Below are 16,366 nucleotides of genomic sequence, written 5' to 3' on the forward strand. Positions count from 1 at the left end.
GAGCAATATTTTTTCCTTTTTAATTCTATATATTTATTGATTTTTAAGACAAAATTGAGTAATCAAATGCAATATCAAAGAGAAAAGTGTGGACGTAGCTAAATGGTGGTATGCCTCACCCTCCTGTTCCACTTAAAACTTTTCCATATTTTAGCAAGACTTTTCATCTATCTATCTTTTGTCTGTGGAGCATAGGGTTTCTGCTTGCAAAAATCAGACACAACAAAAACTGGAAATTCAAGTTTATCATTGGTAAAATATTTACCCTGAAAAATAAATCAAATGAAAAGTATTACATACACAAGAGCTACACTCCATGTAGGACTATTATTCAAATTTTTAACATTTGAAAGTGGTTTTTTTTGCAAATATTCATCACAGTCACTAATTTTAAACTGGATATATTCGAGGCTAATTAACACAAGCAGCATTAGAACGGATTAAACAATGGAAAAAAATAACAGAAAAATATGTTATTAAAGCAATAAATGAGTTTATCAGGAGAAGGGAGTACACTGTCAGGGTAAGATGTTTTATTTTGAAAACTAGCATAAATTAAGTAATTCATTAACCACAGAAATGACTTTAAAACCCCCTTCCCTCCTACCCTGAATTGCATATATGCAATACATTTTCTATTATTTTGAAAAATATTAGAAAAATTTGTGTTATAAACAGTTATAACGAAATCTCGACAAAATAGACATTACGCTACCGACCCCTGTAAGTAATTACAGATCTCGTTAAGTGAAAGTATAAGACGCCCATAAAAGTCTTATTATTTCAAAATTTTATTTTTACTAAAATTGGACAATTGACCAGGTTTAGTAATACTTCCTGATACATTAATTTTGAACTCAATATTTTAAACACAAGTTTCACTGAGTCATAATCTGTTTTTTTTTTTTTTTTTTTTTTTTTTTTTTTTTTATATAGCCTTTTTTCTTGATGGGATCATTCTGAATCCCACAAATAAAAGGAGTATAGTATCCATCAGTGCCTCTGAAACTTTGTGCATAAGTGAATGACTGTGGACCTTACTCCCATGAGAACCGTGACTGAAAAAATAAACTTTAAAATGTCTTGTAAATTATACGGTAAGGATGTTTTCTTTGAAGATCTTATAATTGACCCAATGGATTGAGATATGTGAAGCTATGATATGCATTATCACAATTTAAAGACTGCGATTTTTTTTTTAATAAAGAGTGATTCCTCAGACTGAATAAAATAGTTGACAGCTATGAATATAAAACCGGATGTAAAAAAAAAATCTTTGACGACTTTAAAAGATAAGATAAAACTAGACTTATCTTTGTCAAAGGCAATATGAAAGCATTGTGCAGAACGAAGAGAGGAGCGCCAAGTAAAAGGTTATGAAATATATTTACTAATAGAGGTGGTAAATGAAAGAGGAACGAGGTGTAGAGGGGGCTAGGAATAGAGAGAAAAACAGAGGGATGATGTAAGAGATAGAATTGAAGATATTTACGATTATTTGGATCTTACTTTCGCAAAATATTCATTTAGCATTTTACTGTAATTTTCTATTTAGTTTATTAATCAGAAAGGAAACCAAACCATTAATTTTTGTATATTCTTCTTTATCTAGGAGTCTTTTGAAAGCTCACATGAACGATTTGCCAAAATTCCTAATTTCAAATCAACAAGTAAATCAATTAAAATATTCTGTTTCTCAATCCAATAACGGAGCTCAAACCCCAACCACAAAACCCAAAGAAAAGATTTAAAGAAATAAGCTAATGTCAAAAATTTCCTTCAGTGATTTTCCGCAGATGAAAAGTCCGTAGAGAGTAAGGGGTTTTCCAGCGGAATTTTCTTACGGAAAAGATTTTCCGCAAAACAGATTTTGCTTCAAATGTTGTTTTTTTTTTGTTCGATTTTTTGTTGTAATTTTTTTTTACAGTAGATTGGTGGAGATCCCAGTCGAAACATACAATTTTACTGTTATAAAATTGCAAAAAAAAATTATGAAAATATAATTAGATAGATGAAAAAAATAAATTCTAGGCTATTGATTATTAACAAAACTGACTCGTTAGGTTCAATCACTTCAAAAAGACAGTAATCAATCAGTGGATCAATATTTAAAAAAACAAGAGCTAAGAGCTCATATGGTATGAGCTCTAGCAAAATTCTAAGAATCAATAGATTGATTTAAAAGGAAAATCAGAGGCTTAATGCCCGTTGGGATTTAAAATAATAGCTCTGAGCCACGATGCCCTTCCAAATATGAAAATTCATTGAGGTCCGATGACCCACTCGTCAGTTATATATACCTATTTTATTCTAATTTTCCTCTCCCTTCAGCCCCCCGGATGGTCGAATCGGGGAAAACAACTTTTAAAGTTATTTTTAAATTTTGTCTTAAAATATAATTTAATTGATGTGTTTCTTTCCGTTGTTTTACTTTTTGCATCATCTTCTCTCTCTTTCATAACATAATTTAAACTATGGTATCTAAACATTTCTGAATTAAGTTGATATCCTTCATTTAATTGACAGAAATTCATTGACAAACTAAATAATTTGTCGTCATTTTTTTCTTTCTCGCCTCTAATGGATTTGTGTCTTTAGGCGAATTTAAAACAGGTAGATTTTAGAATTAAAATCAAGTTGGTGGCTTTAGAATAAAAGGGTTAAGAGCCATGGCTAATTGAAACAAGAGCCAAGAGCTCATATGGTATGAGCTCTAACAAAATTCTATGAATCAATAGATTGATTTAAAAAGGAAAATAAGAGGCTTAATGCCGTTCAGGATTTAAAATAAGAGCTCTGAGTCACGATGTCCTTCTAAATATCAAAATTCATTAAGATCCGATCACCCAATCGTAAGTTATAAATACCTAATTTTTCTAATTTTTCCTCTCCCTTTAGCCCCCCAGATGGTCCAATCTGGGAAAACGACTTTATCAAGTCAAATTGTGCAGCTCCCTGACACGCCTATTACTTTTCATCGTCCTAGCACGTCAAGAAGTACCAAACTCGCCAAATCACTAAACCCCTCCCCCCAACTCCCCCAAAGAGATCGAATCCAGTACGATTCTGTCAATCACGTATCAAGGACATTTGTTTATTCTATCCACCAAGCTTCATCCCGATTCCTACACTCCAAGTGTTTTTCCAAGATTTCCCCCTCCAACTCCCCCCAATGTCAAACGATCTGGTCTGAATGTGGAATAAGAGCTCTGAGACATGAATTCTTTCTAAAAATGATATTTCATTAAGATCCGATCATCTATTCGTAAGACAAAAATACCCCAATTTTCCCGTTTTCCAAGAATTCCAGTTTCCCCCTCCAACTCCCCCCAACGTCACAGGATCTGGTCGGAATTTAAAATAAGAACTTTAAAGCACCAGATCCTTCTAAATATCAAATTTCATCAAGATCTGGTCACCCTTTCGTAAGTTACAAATACCTCAATTTTCAAAATCACCCCCCCCCCCCCGCCAATTCCACCAAGGGGAGCAGATCCGGTCCGGTTATGTCAGTCACGTATATTAGACAGGTTTTTATTCTTCCCATCCAGTTTCATCCTGATCTCACCGCTTTAAGTATTTTCTAAGATTTCCGGTCCCCCCCCCCCCAATTACGCTTGAGCCGGTTGAGATTTATAATAAGAGATCTGAGTTACGAGGTCCTTCTAAATATGAAGTTTCATGAAGATCCGATCACTCCTTCGTAAGTTAAAAATACGTCATTTTTTTTTATTTTTCAGAATTAACCCCCCCCCCCCAATAGATCGGATCCGTTCCAATTATGTAAATCATGTATGTAAGACTTCTGGTTATTTTTCCCACCAAGTTTCATCCCGATCCCTCCAATCTAAGCGTTTTCCATGATTTTAGGTTCCCCCACCCCAAACTTCCCCCAACGTCACCAGATCCAGTCAGGATTTAAAATAAGAGCTTTGAGACACGATATCCTTCTAAATATCAAATTTCATTGAGATCCGATAACCCGTTCGTACGATAAAAATACCTCATTTTTCTAATTTTTCAGAATTAACCCCTCCCCCAACTACCCCAAAGAGAACAGATCCGTTCCGGTTATGTCAATCATGTATCTAGGACTCGTGATTATTTTTTCCACCAAGTTTCATCCCGATCCCTCCACTCTAAGTGTTTTTTAAGTTTTAGGTTTCCCCCTCCCAACCCCCCCCCCCAATGTCACCAGGTCTGGTCGAGTTTAAAATAAGAGCTCTGAGCCAAGATATCCTTCTAAATATCAAATTTCATTGCGATCTCATCACCTGTTCGTAAGTTAAAAATACCTCATTTTTTCTAATTTTTCGGAAATAACCCCCCCCCCCCACTATCCCAAAGAGAGCGGATCCGTTCCGTTTATGTCAATCATGTATCTAGCACTTGTGTTTATTTTTACCACCAAGTTTCATCCCGATCGCTCCACTCTAAGTGTTTTCCAAGTTTTAGGTTTCCCCCTCCCTACTCCCCCCCCCCCCAATGTCACCAGATCCGGTCGTCATTTAAGATAAGAGCTCTAAGACACAATATCCTTCTAAACATCAAATTTCATTGATATCCGGTCACCTGTTCGTAAGTCAAAAATACCTCATTTTTTCTAATTTTTCAGAATTACCCCCCCCCCCAACTACCCCAAAGAGAGCGGATTCGTTCCGATTATGTCAATCATGTATCTGGGACTTGTGTTTATTTTTCCCATCAAGTTTCATCCCGATCCCTCCACTTTAAGTGTTTTCCAAGATTTTAGGTTCCCCCCCTCTAATTCCCCCCAATGTCATCAGATCCGGTTGGGATTTAAAATTAGAGCTCTGAGACACAATATCATTCCAAAAATCAAATTTCATTAAGATCCCATCACCCATTCATAAGCTAAAAATACTTCATTTTTTCTATTTTTTCCAAATTAACCGGCCCCCCACTCCTCCCCCCCCCCAGATGGTCAAATTGGGAAAACAGCTATTTCTAATTTAAGCTGGTCCCGTCCCTGATACGTCTGCCAAATTTCATCGTCGTAGCTTACCTGGAACTGCCTAAAGTAGCAAAACCGGGACCGACAGACAGACCGACAGAATTGGCGATTGCTATATGTCACTTGGTTAATACCAAGTGCCATAGAAACCCAAGACCAATAGTCTGAGTAAGAGGCAAAGCTGGCAAAAGCCATTTACTTTTGAAGCATCAGGGTAATAAAAAATTTTTAAGGATTTGCAAGAAAAAACTCGTACCTTACCCTGAACATAAGACGATACTCATCATCTATGGTTTCAACAAACTCAAACTCTTATTATCCATGGTCAACCCCCTCGAAGGAGAAATAGAAGCTATAATCCTCCACTTTTCTTACTGAAAAACGCCACGTTCTTAAGTATATTTAAATTTTACTTTTTACCTGGCTTTGAAATAACATTTTACAAGGTAATAACCATTAAAAAGTTTATATTATTTTTTTCTTGCTTATATAAAAGGAGTAATTCTCAAAACAAGGTATATCATTTTACCTTGACATTTTACGTGAAGTATCTAGGAATAAGAAAGAAAATTATAATTTATGAAAATATGTCAATTCTGTACATAGCTGTACCTTCAGGCACAAGGATATTTCTCATGAGTGGCTTACCGAAAGAATTGGGGGGTAGGGGGCTATTGAACAGTTCGGGAACTGTTCGACTATAGTTTTTACAGAAAGAAAACAGATCCTATATTGTGAAATATAATGTGAAAAAAGCAATAAAGAATCTACAGTAGACAGTTTTGAGAATTTAATGCGACCGTTCAAACTTGAAGTTTGCAAAATTCTTATTAAAAAAACAACAAAAAGTGAACATTAACAAAAAACTATATGCATTTACTGCTTTAAGAAAATGGTAAAACTAACGCGGTGAGAAAAACAGTAGTATATGCAACAAACTTTAGAGATTATACATCGAATTTGGAAAGAATATAACACAATGATGAAGAGTGATCGAGGATTTAAAAAAAATTATAGTACGTATGGAATTTTTACTTTCCTTTTAAACGAATGACATCTATTTATTTGAAAAGATAAATAGGGGTAAATGCTGTTAAAATGTATATAATATAAATGAAACCAGAGAAAAGGAAGATGTTGACAGAATAGCATTGGGTCTAGCAAAACCTGATTTTAATTATTATGTTTTGAGTTGAAGCAACAAAATGATAGCATAATGGGCTCAGCCATCATATTCACTCGTTAGCTTTATCATTTAATTTATATCATTTTATTAATATTTACAAGCGTAGTTTGATTTTGAATATGTTGTAAAGAAACACATATCAGCGATAGCTGTCAAGTTTTCGCTATTAAACATGTCTACTACTACTACTTATCCAAACAATACTAAAATAAAGTTGTGATGGCACGTTGGGATTGGAAATACAACAAATCTGTCATTTATAAGAATCTGATATTGCCATCTATATTCTTTATAAGAAAAACAAACGTATATCTGAAACATAGGTAGCGTTGACTATGAAATGCCAGTAAAATTATATTATCAATTGTCATATTTTATACTTATGAATTTAATACGAAATATTCATTTTTGCCTCAAAAATTTGGCATATCCGATTCGTTGTACCCACAATATTTTATATAGACCTGACAAAAAAAAATTTGAAGTCTATTCTGGCAAAAAAAAAATCATCAGTAAATACTAGTTGGAAATTTTCAATTTCAATTTTTATGTCCTAAATACGGAATATAATACACATATTCCAATATATTAAAACGAATGCATCAATTAAGGGTAAGAAAAAATGATACAACGGTAAATTTTATAAAAAAAATTTTTGTAAAGTCCTCTTACATGATAAATGCCTCCATTACCCTTCTCCAATGATTTTGTCATATTTAACCCTAGAAGTATCTCATTTAATCAAGGCAATCACACCCCTATGTTTCTATATTAAACTGATTATATTCTTTTTGTATAATAAATAATACAGAAAATAATTTTAAAATGGAGATAAAAATACAAGTAAATGGGATTCGCTTATTAGCAATGAGGTTGAGATTAGCTGATTATGTGATTAGCAGCAACATCCTGAATATCATAAAAAAGACGAGGGGGGATTTGCACATTAATTGATTTGTATATTGGAAAAGACCATAAAAATGGATCGACAGGGATGTTCACCTTGTTCTATTCAGGTATCAAAATACTATATAATGAACTACCACAACCGGTTTCCCTTCCTTTAATGATGTACTATTGGTTTGCAGACTATTATTTGTTATTCAGATGGCCAATAATTAAATTTTAATCTAGTTGGAGTTAATGTGCATTTTATATAAGGCTTAAATACCTTACTCACCCCCGATCTTCTGTCAACAAAAGTATTAAGAGCCTCGCAAAAGCATGCGCAGTCAAAATGTAGAATTACTGCCTGCATGCAATCTTCTTTAAGGGGATTGCAATAGAACTCGGCGACTCGATGACATTACGTCCCTGTAAAATAATAATAAATGCTTAGCATCTGTCCCTTACAAGAGGTAAAGTTTTAGATCAGTTCAGTTCACTCGGGTTTATAAAAAAAAAAAATTATAGTAGTTATAACATACATAATCTCTCATCTCTATGCAACAAATGCATGCTGAGTCCCTTATTGCTTAAAAACTAAATACACAGTATGGCTCTGCCTCCACTTCTCGATACAACTATGGCCCCTACCAACAAAAACATCCTTACAAGTTCCCGCCTTTTCATCCAGGAGCAAACCACTCCAATCCTCACACAAAAAAACTCAATTATGGCTAAAATCACATAAATATTTAAATTCTTTATTCAATTAAAACTAGTTCAAAACAAAATAATTTTTTATTCTCTTTTTGAAAGAAGCAAAAAAGGCTCCTACCTCTCAGATCAAGCGGTAGGGTATTGTAAGCCTTAGCGCAGACGATGTCAGGCGAAAAATCCAGCCTCATTGTTGGCTTCTGTCGATTATGGATCTGTGCAGATAGTCTTGTAAGTGGAAGATTCTGTTCGGCTACCAAACGGGAGAGATTCCTAAAAGGCGGTGGAATCAAGTCGGAAAGGAATCTTAAAGGGAAAAAAACAGCATGTATTTCAAACATAGGTAGCGTTGACAGTAAAATAAGTGTCGGTCAAAATAAAAATAAGTGTCCGGTCAAAATAAAATAAGTATCAATTTTTATATTTTATAGTTCAGAATTTACTACAAATATTGTATATCGTTTCAAAAATTTGGTATATTTGATTAGTTGCTTCCAAAATATTTAATACGGACTTGGAAAAAATTTAATTGTCTATTTTGGCAAAAAAAACATCAGTAAATACTAATATAAAATTTTCAATTTCAATTTAAATGTACTTAACATCAAATATAGGATACAAGTTCACAATATTTAATAATGTATGCATTAATTAAGGGTGAGAAAAAGTGATTCAAAGCTAAAGCTAAATTATCTAAAGCAATTTTTATCGAGTTCTCTTATACAATACATCCTTGTGTTATGGGTGATAAAAATGATGATAGAAACAAATCCAAATAAAACGACATAATTTTAAGTCCCAAATTTATATAGTTTTCACTCGAAATTACTTGCCCCTGGATGAACTAGTAGAAAACCAAATAAAAATTCTAATTAAGATTTGTCAGAAAAAAAAATAGTCGTCAAACCTTTAAGTTTGTAATAATTAACTCCAAGCCCAGATTACGGACGCTTGAGGCTGTTTCAGAGCCTATCCCTATTTTGTCCCCCATTCGCTTCATTGCATCCAGATATTAAAAAACAATTTCCCCTTTCATCACAGAAAAATGAATAAAATATCCCACAAGTTTCGCCTTTTTTTAGTTTTTTTATTGTCTGATGGTCCGGTCCAGGTTCTTGCATTTTTGTTTGTTCCCCCCCCCCCCCAACTCTTTTTTTGTATCCCTTTTAACTTTTATACATTGTATATTTCGTTTCCCTTTTTCTGTTTATTCGCTTATTTTTGTCCACCCCTCCCCCTCTTCTACCAGTTTATATCTTATTAAATTTTGTATTTACTTTATGAAGTTGAATTATTGACACTTATTTAGTGTGCCTTTTAATTTTTATGTATATTTTTATCTCATTTTTTCTTATTCACTTATTTCCCCCTCCCCTTTTTTCAATGTCCTTTATCATTTTTTTTTCATACTTGTATCTGTTTAAGTTTACTTGGATTAGCTTTTATCTTTTTAACTTTTTCATTGACTTTTTACAGCTAAATTATTTACTCACAATTGATTATTCATGATAATTTTTCTCTTTCGTTGTTGTTTTTGTAGTTTTGCCAGTGTCCGTGTAACCATGTGATTTTTCGAATTCAAAGACCTAATTCGGCCCTTTGTGGGCTTGTGATAGCGATTTTTTTAAAATAAATACCGTATATTATCTAAACGTTTTCGAAAATGTGTGTATATATAGTCTTAGGATTTAGTTGGATATTACCCTCATTGTTCCCTGACAGTTTTAACTGATTATCCTTAGCTATTCCCGAGATGTTGACGATGTCCCCTTGTGAAAAATTGGAAGTAAATAGTTTATTTGGATTTAAATCAACACGTAGTCATAGTCTGCCACTTCATACCTTTAGATTTTCCTGAAATATTGCAGGTACACCATTTACACAGAATATGTCGATATACTGTCTTATGATTTTGTAAAACATACCCCTCTTCAGGCACTGAATATCAGCTTAATGCACTTAGGCATTTCTGATATTTTGCAGATGCACCCTTAGACAACTTGGATATACCTCCATCACTAGAAGAGACTTCAACAGCCTTCTCACCATTAATTGAAAGTGAATGGTGACTGTTGAACTAAACTGTGTACAACACAGTTAAGGATAAGATACCCTTAGCCTTTCCAGAGACGTTTCAAATCCACCTGTTATACAGAGCTGGGACAAAAAGTGTTTTTTCAAATTGTACGTTTTTCCTAATTACAGTACCCAGTAGTTTCAATTTAAAGCAGTGTATCAAGTATAAAAAAGATGCATGGGTTAAAATATGGTTCTACTAAACCATATGAACAATGGTCCAATACCCATAGATATTCTTGAGATACTACAGATATATACTCTTTGACAACATTGATACAATGATGTCTCTAGATTTAGTACAACATCTGTATCAAAACTTGATGAAAGTTTCAACAAGATACCCTTAGCTATTCCGACTTTTAAAAAACTAATAAGGAAAAAAATCATTTTGTTTAAGCAAGGACATATCACACAGGCTAATGATCTAAGAAAGTTTCTGAAGAGAAAATTGAGAAAGGCAGCTTCTGGGTATTACAATAGTAAGGTTAAGTATTTGTATTCTTAACAAACCCAAACAATGGTACAGGAAAATTAAAGAGATTTGCGGAAAAACCCTGTTGAAGTTAATTTTCATCTCCCTGAGCCCCCTTACAAGATAGCCAACGATTTGAACCTGCATCTTGCGTCCATAGTACAAAGTCTCCCCCCTTTCACTGGCTCAGTTCAAACTATTCCTCCCTCCACCTCTTTACCCCGAATTTCTCCCTTTGATGTTATAAATAAAATCCAAAAGCTCAAAAAATCAAGTACTTGCCCATTAGACATCCCAATTGACTTGATTAAAGCCTTTTCAGACACAATTGCTGGACCTTTATCTGATAATTTTAACCAAATTACAAAATCTGGTAAATTCCCAAGTTGCTGGAAACTAGGTTTTATAACACCCATCCCAAAGAAATCTTCCAGTCTGACTATAACCAACATGCGTCCTATTACAGTCACTCCAGTTTTTTCTAAGCATTACGAAGGGTTCCTTTGAGACTGGCTTAAAATTAAAATTATACCACGCATTGACATCCGACAGTTTGGTAATTTAAGAAAAACCTCCACCACCCATTACCTTGTACACTTGATTCACATGATCCTAAGTGAACTAGAGAAACCAAATGTTTGGCTTATCCTGGTTTTAGTCGATTTCCAAAAAGCGTTTGACTTAGTTGACCACACTATCCTAATTCGTTTACTACATGATAACTTCGAAATTGACCCACTATTAGTAAATATTGTTATATCGTTCCTTTCAGACAGATCACAAGTTGTAAAATACAAAAATACCTTCTCTAACCCCCTCCCTAGGTACTGTGGAATACCTCAAGAAACCTTATTGGGACCACTATTATTTCTTGTCATGATTAACGAAATTGCCAAGGAATTCCCCCAAAGTTGGAAATATGTTGATGACTTGTCGATCCTTGAAGTATGTCAAAGGAATATTAAAAGTGACCCCGTTGAAATCCTAGCCCAGTGTTCGGATGAATCCAAGAATCTAAATACGACAGTAAATCCCACTAAATCCCAGATAATGACAATCAACTTCTTGAAATCTACTCCTGCTTTTTGCGATCCGATCCCAAGCAAAATGCTAGTGAAACATGTTAAGCTTCTTGGTGTCACAATTTCTAATGATCTTAAGTGGGACACAAATGTTTCCATAATTGTTAAACAAGCAAATGTTTCACTATCCATTTTTAAGCTACTAAAAAAATTTTATCGTCCTAAGATACATTCCCTCCGTGTTTACTTATCCTTTATTAGGCCGTTATTGGAATATGCATGTCCGATGTGGCATTCGCAACTTTCAAATGAACTTAGTGACAAAATCGAGTCGGTCCAAAAGCGTTCGCTCAGGATCATTTACAAAGAAGGCAAAATTCCATACTCCTTCCTCCTTAGAGCTACGCGCATTACAACCTTAAAAGAAAGGAGGGAAAAAATTTGCCTGCTTTTCGCTAAATCAGTCATATCTAATCCCCGTACTGAGGACTTACTCCCTGATTTTCACAATCCCATTAGACTCCAACTCCCCCGGTCAGCCTCCTTAGCAATCCCAACTTACTCTCCGATCCATGCTGTTACAGAGAGGTTTCGTAAAAGTTGTATACCCTTTATTCTGGAACACCTTAATAATAATTCGTGATTATGTAATTGCCAAATTCCCCTTTTCCTCTATTGCCGTTTTTACTCTTTTTTTATTTACTGCAATGTTTTTGTAATTTAATTGTTAAGTTTACTGATTTGCCCTTTATCTTTGATGATTTTTCTTTTTTAATTCCTTTTAATTTTAAGTGTTTGACTTAATGTACTGTTTTGAATTCTTTTTTTTTTTAGCTTTTTCTTGACATATAAAGCGAATTCGGCTCTATACAGCTTGTGATAGCCTTTTACAAATAAGTATTATCTTATCTCTCTTATATTATCTAGCTATTCCAGAGACATTGCAAATCTACGTGTTATACGGATCTACGACGCAAAGCGGCGTTTGACATTTTTCATTACCCTAATTATAGTACCCTAAATGTTTCAATATAATGCCATTAAAAACCCCCCAAAATATTACAAATATGCCCTTTTTGAAAACTTGGAAGCACATAGTGTGTCTTTTGATTAAGTTCTATTTCTACCACAATATTCCCAGAAAGTACAAACTTATTTCCATTAGCCGCTCCTAAGATCTCATAAAAGCTAATTTAGAACACCTGGAGGTACACAATGCCTTATAATTTAGTTCAGTATTTCTAGAACATTCCATGAAAGATTCATATTGATATCTTCAGCCGCTTCTCATATATTGCAGATACATATTTTTGACAACAATGATGCATATCGTGTTTTCTGCTAGTTAAACATTCCTTAAATTATGCCCTGAAATTTTTTATTAGTACTACCAGCCTTTCCTAAGACATTGCTGATGCAATTTTTTGAGACTCTACATCCACTAAGTATGTTTTGATATAGTTCAGCATCTCCATTGACATTTTTGAAAGTGGCCTTGTAACTAAGGTTGCCCAGCCTATTTGAGAACCCCAAAAAAGATGGGCACTTTGAAAAAATTGGAGAGAAAAACGTTAACTAAACAAAAATCATTGTAAACGGTGGGTACGCACTACCCTTTTGATGTCTGTATCATATGCCCATTATTTTTGCTTGAATTTCTATTTTGATTTTTCTTTACTCGTATAAGACGGGTATTGCTGTATAAAAAAACCCTCTGTTTAAAAAAAAGCAGGGTAAAACACAACAAACTGAAGTTTAACATCGGTCAAATACCTTATTTCCCCTACAAAATGATTTGACTGAAGAGAATTGATCAATATATATATACATAAACTACACTTTATGCAGGCTTCTATAGCCTTCTCCTAAGCTAGCTTCGGGTAAACTAAATTATTTGTGTTCTTTAAATTTCAAACATTTCAACTTCTTTTTACTAGGGATCAGATGAAAAGCAAAACTATCAAAAGTTGCACCTCTTCATGCGTTTTGTAATATTTATTTCTTTCTAATTTTATCCACTTAACCAATTTTTAAGACAAAAATGCGTAACAAAATGTGATATTAAAGAGAAAAATATGGACATTGCAAACTATGGTATCCCCACCCTCCTGTTCCACCTGTAGATCATTTTAGCAAGGCTTTTCATCAATCTATTTTTTGTTTAAAATTTGCCCTGAAAAATGGAAAAGTCTTATATATACAAGAGCTACTCTCTATGTAGGGTCGTATAATCTCCTCCTCCCATACTTCTGAAGAAATAAGTTGTTTATTTACTACAGATTCAATACATTTTTAAGATTATTATTATTACAAGGAACTATTGTGAAATGTAAAGTGAAAGGATTGAAAGATCCTGCCCCCTTAGTTCTGAGCGGGGGGCTGCTGCATTGTCAAAGGCTCAGATATGACTTGTGTTGCCCTTTAAAACAAGTATACAACATGCAATCTAACAGTCCAACTTCTTACACAGTATAGAACGTGTTACATTCTACCAGCTGGTTTGACTGTTCGAAATGACACTTGTTTCAGTCCATAGTCATATGGACATGTGTCAAGATATTTAGCTACTAGGGTAACGAAAAAAAATAATACAAAGTTAAAAGTAAATTATAAAAAAACGAGTCTTATCCAGTGTTCTTACCATAACCATAAATTTATAAAGGTAACACTCGACGATACACTCGGCTCACTTTGTAAAAACCCAATCTTCTTCCAGGGGATCCCTATAGAACTTGGTGACTTGATGACATTGCACGTTCCTATAAAACAACATAAGAAATATCTGTTTAGCATGTATTCTTTAGAATAGGCCACATGCTAAATAACCATAGCTTGGGATGGGGCTTCGTCAGAAAAAAAATACAATATTAAAAAAAAGCATAAAATACGGAGTCTAATGACGCAACTTTACCTAATTATAACTTTCATTCTGATGTCCTTTACTCAAAACATCCCCAAAATTGTTATTTTGAGAGATTAAAGGCTCAGAGGGAACAAGAATATGGCTGAAGTAAATGGAATGTGAAACCAGAAAAAGTTACACATTAAAGGGGTTCAACGCTTCCAACCGAACCTCCTACACATTGTGCCCACCCCATTCACATGAGCTGGTTAGTTATACAATACCAACACATGGTAGGCAACAACAATGGACAGACAAAAGGAAATACAGCATATCAACAGCAATTCTGGTAAATAATTACGAAAATTCATAATTGACATAAATGAAGTTGAAACACTACTGAATTCCTTTTATCGTGTTTTTTTTTTTTCAAATATACCAATCCAGTTGGTTGTTAAAGTATCACATCCCCACCCAACCCTAATGGTCCCATATTTAGCCCAATTGATGCATAGAAACTGAAAGAAAAGACTAAACCGATAAAAAAAATTCATTATTGAAAAAACTTGGGAATAAATGCTAAAATATTATCAGTGACAAGACAACATCCATTTTATTTTTGATATGTAAGCTTTTTGTTAGCCTTTAGTCGAGAGGAGGGAGAGTTGACTTTTAAAAAAAAAATTATTAAAGAAAACCCAGCATCCACTGTTTTTGAAAAATTAATTTTTAAAATCTGACCAACATATAGAAAAGTAAAGAGAAAAGTAAAGTAGAAAAGTAATAGAAAAGTCATAGAAAAGTAAAGAGCTATATTAAATAAAAAACGAGAAAAAATAATGTTAAATAACAATTTAAGCTTTAAACAAAAATGAATCATACAATTAACAAATTTCATTTCGATTCATATGTTTTCATCTGTCATAATAGAAGAAAAAAATGAAAATATTCACATTAAGCAGAATTACTGGGAAGTAATGAACAACATAGACTAATAGTTTAGTATATACTGACATCCGTTTTTCATGCTTAGGCAACTTTGGATTTATGAGCGTTATAAAACGTAAAACGTTCAAAATATATTTATTTTTCGGTAAATTTTAAATTTTACAAATTTTCAGGCGAATTTTACAGGCTTTTACAATAAGATTACAAGTCCTAAGGACACCACTTATAACCCTTTCCCCAAAGATCTGAGGGGCTGTGTCTAGCCCAAAGACATTGTTATATGACAAGTGGACTATTAAAAAAACCTATCTATAATTTTGATCAGATATTTAAATCATTCAAATTTGATCAAAATATTCGATGGCCCTCTGGATGAAAATAAGTTTGTCTGATATATTTGGGGGAAAAGTGTGTTGGAGAGGGGGGCTAGTGGCCCTCTGATCACTTTTAACTCTAAAAAAGAAAATTAGAACTTTCCATATCAAATCAGACTGTTTCTAATTTGATATGACCATTCCCTCTATAATAATCTTACATACTCCCAGGGCAAAACTTAAAACTCTTTCCTTTGTGCTCTGGGGGGATCTGTTAATCCAAGGGTCATTGTCATAAAACACAAGGACTAGCTGGGGGAAGGATGCATGGGAAACCTGTAAAACTCCAATCAACTTTACCTCTAAAAAAGTGAAAATAGAACTTGAAATTTCCAATCAAATGAGCCTTATCCAAAATTTATATGACAACTCATTAGCAATAACCTTATATGCCCCAGGACACCCTTTCCCAAACCTTAGGGGACTGTGGCAACCCCAGAGGCATTGTTATATAAGAAGTGGACTTCAATTAACAAAAGGCTGATCTCAAAATTTTGGCCAGATACATTTCGGGGGAAAGAGCGTTAGGTGGCTAGTTGCCTTCTAATCAAAAATTGCCTGTTTTTGAAGTTTTATCCCATCTCACTCCCTCGACAGATTCCCACCCCTTAAATAGCGTTTCCTGCCCTTCCCCCTGCAAATGAAAATGAATAAAATAACAAACAAATACAAAGTAGAAACAATAGGGAAAGTTTTTTTCCAAGACAATGGAAATCAGTTCTGTCAATATTTCGGCCCTATGTCCGAGGGCCGTCTTCAGCACAGTACGAGAACAAGAGAGAAAATATGTATATATAAATAGAGGGTGGAGGGGAACTTTTGTTTTCTGATCACCTTTGACTCTTGAAATACTGAACAGGTATTGAAAT

General features: G+C 33.9%; 1 long non-coding RNA gene across 1 annotated transcript in view; it reads right to left on the minus strand.

The window, feature by feature from the left end:
* Positions 1-16,366, minus strand: part of LOC136034922 (uncharacterized) — a 54,628-nt gene that overhangs the window by 22,784 nt on the left and 15,478 nt on the right. The window contains exons 3-5 of the long non-coding RNA XR_010619294.1: positions 13,975-14,092; positions 7,882-8,066; positions 7,342-7,475 (exon numbers count right to left, since the gene is read on the minus strand). This is a non-coding gene — a long non-coding RNA (uncharacterized LOC136034922). The remainder of the gene's footprint in view (positions 1-7,341; positions 7,476-7,881; positions 8,067-13,974; positions 14,093-16,366) is intronic.

Source organism: Artemia franciscana, chromosome 13 (assembly GCF_032884065.1).
Source record: "Artemia franciscana chromosome 13, ASM3288406v1, whole genome shotgun sequence".
Classification (NCBI taxonomy): domain Eukaryota; kingdom Metazoa; phylum Arthropoda; class Branchiopoda; order Anostraca; family Artemiidae; genus Artemia; species Artemia franciscana.